General features: G+C 37.4%; 1 protein-coding gene across 1 annotated transcript in view; it reads right to left on the bottom strand.

Moving 5' to 3' along the window:
• Nucleotides 1–7,663, bottom strand: part of LOC128996124 (dnaJ protein homolog 1-like) — a 448,367-nt gene that overhangs the window by 55,196 nt on the left and 385,508 nt on the right. The gene's annotated exons all lie outside the window — the stretch shown is intronic.

The raw sequence follows: 7,663 nt of genomic DNA, 5'->3' as shown, positions 1-7,663 counted from the left end.
TTAAATCGTGGCCGCGCACAACACCAGCAAAATATCATGAGTTGTTGTAGGATGAAGTTTGACTGGTGTACCATATTCTGATAATTTGTACAATAATGTTACAATAGTTTGATACTCATACCATCATGTAACCACAATTTCTGTTTAGGTTGGCAATATGCAAAATCAGGCGATATTTCTAATAAAGCAGCTCATGGCTATTTCCCGTGACGTCACATCACGCCACCATCACACCACCTTTCCGAACAAGCCTAAATCCCCTCTCCTCACGTCAGTCCACACCATGTATTAGTCCCGTCAACACCGTATACCCTTTGCGGCCCTCTGAGCCCTTTTAAAATGTAACAAGTGTATTTATTACAACGCCCCATCCCTGACCCCAAAACGTACAGTACGATGACGACGTATCGTACAACTGGCGACGAGGATGGGATAGAAAGGTACACCTGGCGAGTGTAGAAAGGTACACCTAACATAACGTTATTCTTTGTTTTATGGACGTAATATTAGACTACGGACAGTTAAATAAGTGTAAAAAAGGCACTTATGCCGTTGACTGAAAGTTATTTCGAACAATTCGGACAGTTAGCGGAAACGTATTTTTCAACAAACATGGCAACAATTGGTAATATCGGTCCTTTTGACAGCGCCGAAGAAACTTGGCAATCGTATACAGAGCGATTTGAACTTTTTGTAGACTGCAACGGGATTAATGCCACAAAGAAAGCGAGCACACTACTAACGGTAATGGGAGTCAGGACGTATAAATTGTTAAAGGACTTAATCACACCTGATAAACCTTCGTCCAAGACGTACGAGGAAATTGTAGACACGGTCGGTAAACATTTACACCCGAAACCGTCGTTTATTACAGAACGTTTTAAATTCAGCCGCAGACATCAGTTAGAACACGAAACAGTGAGTGATTATATCGTACAACTTAAGCAGCTATCGCAACATTGTGAGTTTGGGGACAAGCTTCCAGACCATCTACGAGACAGACTGGTATCAGGCCTCAAGAACCACCACATCCAGAGACGACTGCTGGGGGAGGAGAACCTGACCTACGACAAGGCAGTACAGCTGGCAACGTCAATGGAGTTCGCTGAGAAAGGAGCAGCCCAGATGACGCTTAATCCAGGAGGACGACTTCAGCGCCTCAGCCAGACGACATAAGGACAGCACCGAGCGGAAGCGGGGGAAAATTCGCAGCCAACAGAGGTTCGGCAACGTCACAGCCCCGGGAGTGCAACTGCTGTGGAAAGAACAATCACAATACTCTGCAATGTCGGTATCGTGAGTACAATTGCAATTTCTGTAAGAAGAAAGGACATCTTGAAAAAGCTTGTAGATCTAAGAGTAGAAGTGCAAATAGGCCCCATTTTAGTAAACAGTATAATGATGTATCTAAGACTAATGGACAGTCTAGGGGAGGAAATAAGTCGTATTTTAATTCAAAGTACAGTAATGCTAATGCTAGGCAACACTATGTAACAGAAAATGTCCCTGAACAATGTGTAGACGAAGACACGGTATATGACATATCTAACTTATTTCAGGTACAGGGAGTAGAAGTTAGGAAAAAAGTAGAACCAATTAGAGTGCAATTAGAGGTAGAGAGCAAAAAGATCCTATTTGAAATTGATACCGGAGCTTGTGTGTCAGTTATATCTGAAAAAGATTACAAAGTAAAGTTAAGTCATGTAAAGTTACTACCAACAAGCTTAGTTCTTAGTTCGTACACACACGAAAAGATCGTACCTATCGGTAAACTATGTGTAAATGTAAAACATGAAGGTATTTGTAAACAATTAGAGCTGTATGTTGTCCCTAACGGTGCAAACCCATTGTTAGGTAGGGATTGGATGAAAGCACTGCAGCTAGTTGTTAGTATCAAAAATAGTAGTAAAGTAAACAATGTTCAATCAGCTGTGGATGACAGCTCAGTTGGTACACCTGTCAGCTGTTCTGCTAGCAGAATGGTCGACACTAGCGCGCCGACTGAGGTGGCCGACACCGCAGTTACCAATGTAAACAAACAAACAAATGTCACAGTACATCAGCAGGGCAAGCAGCTAGTTAAACAGTTGTATGAGGAATTCCCTGATGTTTTCACAGACAAGCTAGGTTGTTTTAAGGGAGAACCAGTCAAACTTAAACTAAAACCTAATGCAACCCCTAAATATCATAAGCCAAGGACCTTACCTTTCACACTTAAAAATAAAGTAGAAGCAGAACTAGCACGTTTAGAAGCTGAGAGTATTATTTCACCAGTAAATTCAAGCCAATGGGCTACCCCTGTAGTACCAGTTTTGAAAACAAATGGTCAGTTAAGATTGTGTGGAGACTATAAAGTAACTCTAAATCCTTTCTTAGAGATAGACAGACACCCTTTACCTAAGATTGAAGAATTGTTCTCCAGTTTGCAAAATGGAGACAGGTTTTCTAAAATAGATTTGTCACAAGCGTATCAACAACTAAGACTAGATGATGAAAGTAAAAAGTTATGTACAATTAGTACCCATAAGGGCTTGTTTGAGTACAATAGATTATGTTATGGCATATCATCTGCTCCTGGTATTTTTCAGCGCACAATGGAGCAAACCTTACAAGGAATACCAGGTGTAGCGGTATTTCTAGATGACATTCTTGTAACAGGACAAAATGACTCTGAACATATTAGTAAATTAAAGTTAGTTTGTAAACGACTACAAGACAATGGTTTCACAGTCAGTAAAAGTAAATGTAAATTTTTCTGTGAAAGTTTAGAGTATCTAGGGTTTGTCATAAGCAAACGAGGGTTGGAAACTTCACAAGACAAGGTCAAAGCCATTGTAAACGCCCCAGAACCAAAAGATGTCACCCAATTAAAAGCATTTTTAGGCTTAGTTAACTACTACGCTCGTTTCATACCTAGAATCTCAACCATACTTACCCCTATGTATATGTTATTGAGGAAAGACACTGAATTTGTATGGAATTTAGCGTGTAAGAAAGCTTTTGAAGAAGTTAAGCAAAAACTAGTACCCAGCCCAAGTACTAGCTCATTTTGACCCTAAGTTAAAGTTAACGTTAGCATGTGACGCTAGTGCCTATGGTATAGGTGCAGTTCTAAGTCAAATTCAAACAGACGGTACTGAAAGACCTATTGCATTTACAAGTAGAGTGTTAAATGATACTGAAAAGCAGTATTCACAGATTGACAAAGAAGCTCTTAGTATAGTGTATGGAGTAAAAAAATTCAACCAGTACTTGTATGGTAACCATTTTTTGTTAAAAACAGACCACAAACCGCTTGTAGCTATTTTTGGACCTAAACAAGGTTTACCTGCATTTGCAGCTAGTAGGCTCCAACGCTACGCATTGTTTTTATCAGGTTATCAGTACGACATTTCTTATGTTAAATCCGAATGTAACGGAAATGCTGATGGTCTATCACGTTTACCAGTAAGTAATCCTGTGAACGATGAAATCAATGACAATGACTTAAATGTAAATATTGTAGGTACCTATTTACAGTGTTTAATTGAGAGTGAACTTCCTCTAAGTTATGTAGAAGTAAAACGAGAGTCAGCACTAGATCCTATACTAAGTAGAGTAATAGGTTATGTTAGATTTGGATGGCCAAATGACGTAAATGAGAGGGATCCTATGTTAAATCCATTTTTTGTGCGACAGTCACAATTAACTTTTGAACAAGGACTCCTAATGTGGGGTTACAGGATCGTCATCCCAAGCAAGTTTAGAACACATATTTTACAAGAATTACACAATGGCCATGTAGGTATAGTAAGAATGAAGGCGTTGGCAAGATCTTATGTTTGGTGGCCAAATATCGATTTAGATATTGAACAAATTGCTGGTAATTGTACATCATGCTTGAAGGAACGTGTAACTCCACCCAAGTCGATTTTGCACACTTGGAATGTACCAGATAAGGCGTGGTCCCGGATTCATATTGATTTTTTCGGACCTTTTCAATCAAAGTTATTTTTAGTAATTAAAGATGCTTATTCAAAGTGGCCGGAAGTGTTACCCGTTCCATCAACGCAAGCAAAACACACAATATCTCATCTTAGAGAATTGTTTGCTAGATTTGGCTTAGTAGATCACATTGTCAGTGACAATGGACCACCTTTCACAAGTACAGAATTCCAAACATTTTTGCAAAAAAATGGAATCAAACACACATTTTCTCCACCATACAACCCAAAGACTAATGGCTTAGCCGAGAATGCTGTAAGAACAGTAAAACACAAACTTAGAATAGCACTACAAGACACTTCTGATTTGAACTTAGCATTATCAAATTTTTTGTTTACATACAGAAATACAGTACATTCCACAACCAATCAAACACCAGCAGAGTTAATGTTAGGTAGATCTCTGAAATCAAGGTTAGACTTAATTAGACCTAATGTGAAGGATGTCATTAGTAGTAATCAAAACAGACAAGTTTCAGCTTATGGTGGTGTCACAACTCGTAGATTATTTGTTAATCAACCTGTGTTAGCTAAAGATTACAGGGGAAGGGAAAGATGGATAGAGGCTACAGTTATTGAAAAACTGGGTCCTGTAACTTATTTAGTTGAACTAGAATCAGGCGTTCAGTGGAAGCGTCACATAGACCAGTTGATAGCTTTACAGTCTAAGCTAGGGCAGCAGTCAGATTTAGTAGTAGAATTTCCCAAAAACGATCTGACAACGTCGCTTCCAGACAGACAATCGGCAACATTGCAAAATTCGCCAGACCACACACTGACAGGGAACAGTAGCGAAGGTATGCGAGCTCTTCCGGGCACAGTCGGGCAGAAAACTCCGATATTGACTAGGTCACCTGACGCAAACCAAAACATTGAGGGAGCGGGGTCATTGGCTTCGCCTCCAAATGTAAACAAATCGCCAAATGTAAACAGACAGACGCCTACTAGACGCTTTCCTGTACGGGAGCGCAAACCTGTAATAAGATTAGACCTTTAATTGAATACCCGGACATGACTTGTATATAAATTTATTTATTATATATCCTTATCAATGATTTTCAAATGTTTATTAATTGAATTGTGTGTACCCTTACTTTTGTTATCAATATTTAATATCATCAAGGTTCAATGTTTAATGTTATTAAGGTTTATGATTTCAAGTGTGTGTTTCATTTACTTGTGTTTTTAATGTGTGATATTATCTCAATATTTTGACCATATATACCTATATATATTTAGAACTGATGATTGATTGATTCTCATTCTCATTTAAATGATTGGCAAACAAAAATAATAATAAATTAATAAGATATTCTGGTATTGTTATTTGTGATTGTAAGTTTTCAAGATTATAGTAACCGATAGCATCACAAAACTTAAGAGGGGAGGATTGTACCATATTCTGATAATTTGTACAATAATGTTACAATAGTTTGATACTCATACCATCATGTAACCACAATTTCTGTTTAGGTTGGCAATATGCAAAATCAGGCGATATTTCTAATAAAGCAGCTCATGGCTATTTCCCGTGACGTCACATCACGCCACCATCACACCACCTTTCCGAACAAGCCTAAATCCCCTCTCCTCACGTCAGTCCACACCATGTATTAGTCCCGTCAACACCGTATACCCTTTGCGGCCCTCTGAGCCCTTTTAAAATGTAACAAGTGTATTTATTACAACGCCCCATCCCTGACCCCAAAACGTACAGTACGATGACGACGTATCGTACAACTGGGTCCTAACGTGTTGTGTCTGTATTCAGGTACTGCAACAGGAGGCTTACCCAATCCAGCGAATGTATAGTCTAACCATGGTCTAACTAGAGCTCGCCCTGCGGTTGAAAACTCGACCAAGTATTGTGCAAAGTTCTCTATTTTCACCCCACCCGCTGTAAATAAAACATGTTATTGGAATTTCTTCCATTTGTTTTGATTTTCTGTTAATATTTTGTTGTTATTTCATCACCAATATGGCAAACCCATAAGGTCCATGTTAATTCTTCTAAAATTTTAAATTCATTTTTTGTGCTTATTTTTTTGCTTAATTTAATTTATAAAGGGATTCTGCACATCTACATGCAACTAACAGTGTGCGTAGATTTTCTTTGTGATGCACAGGAGCTCAGAAAAAAGATTTTCACTAAACACGCTTCTCTATTAATATAGAATTAGCCACGTGTTAAATCTCCATCAGACAAGTTGAATTTCCATTTTTGACCTGATTGACGTAGATATTCTCAAAATACAAATAAACCTGCACATATAGGACCAATAACTTTTCTTTTTGTACAAACCCGCGTGTAAATCGGTCCAGTAGTATGGCCAGGGTGGGCTGTCTTAAGCTTAAAAATGTGGTCCATGTTAAATTTCCATATAAGTTTAATTTCCATTGTTGACCAATTTAACATAAATATTTTCAAAATACAAATAAAACCTGCACTCCGATATAATTCTTTCTTTTGGTACAACCCGCGTGTAATTCGGTCCAGTGTAGTATGATCAGAGAGGCTATAGCTGTCATAAGTTTTGCAAAAGTTTTAGCGAATAATAATAATAATAATAATAATGATTAGCGAATAATAATATAACAAGCAAATTAATAAATAAATTGATAAATTAATAAATTAACAAACAAATTAGTTTATTTCCATTAAAAGAAAACATAGTAAAAAGCAATCGCACTATAGCATTTAAATTGAGCAAACAAACCTTCAAAATTTGATTAAAACGAAAACATGTTTGCATAAAAAGAAATAGAGGCCTTAATGGTAAATGATTACAAAATCAAGAAGTTAGAGCCCTAAACCTTATTTCCTCCTGGCTACGATAGTAAAACACAATACTTTTCCCATTCTAAATTCAACAAATACTATTACATTTACAAGAAAAATTAGATCTGGAGTAACTGTAAATAGCTGCTTTGCTACTGCGGCAAACAATGGCTGATTAGGACGTCAGAAAGCGCAAGTGTGCGTCATAGTCCGTGAGAACTCCAAATCTGAAGCCCAAAGGTCAAGCTTTGGCTATTCAGACTACTTTGTTTGTGATAAAAGCCTTGCTGATAAGAAAACCCCGTACAGTTTCCATCTCACTCCCACCAGCTCAATCTACATTTCCAGATCCAAAACCTAAAGATAACCTCAATCACTTGACAACATGTGTGTCCCGTACAATTGCACTCCCAATTTGATCAGGTGCAATTTTCAACGAGTTTCTGAACATTTTGGTTGTGTTTGATTCGGATATCAACAATATTAGGTTAACTCCAATTTGACTTTGCTCTTTTATGAGTGGGGTTTTTCCTGTATGACGATTGGGTGAGTAACTGAGATGACATTTATATTTGTAAGGATTGGAAGGCAACTTTTATTTGCTATCCCATGCATTTTTTATTTTTATAAAAAAAGATAATCAAACACTAGTCTTTTATTGAGATTTGGATTGATTATAATGTAGCCGATATTGTACGTTGATTACTGATTCAACTACTAAAATACAGTACACAGCTGTTTAAATATAAAAAAAACGTACCGGTACGATTGACTCACTTTTATAAACGTGAATAAATGACTGATTATTTTTTGTCCCTATAATCATGTAATAGAAAATAATCCGTGTGAGTACTCTTTAAGAAAATTAAATGTCAGTAAAATATGTCTTAATTCCTGGTAA

Source organism: Macrosteles quadrilineatus, unplaced genomic scaffold (assembly GCF_028750875.1).
Source record: "Macrosteles quadrilineatus isolate MER2022 unplaced genomic scaffold, UCM_ALF_1.0 Scaffold_6__1_contigs__length_79288215, whole genome shotgun sequence".
NCBI classification, from domain to species: domain Eukaryota; kingdom Metazoa; phylum Arthropoda; class Insecta; order Hemiptera; family Cicadellidae; genus Macrosteles; species Macrosteles quadrilineatus.
This window is presented reverse-complemented; position numbering and strand designations above follow the sequence as displayed.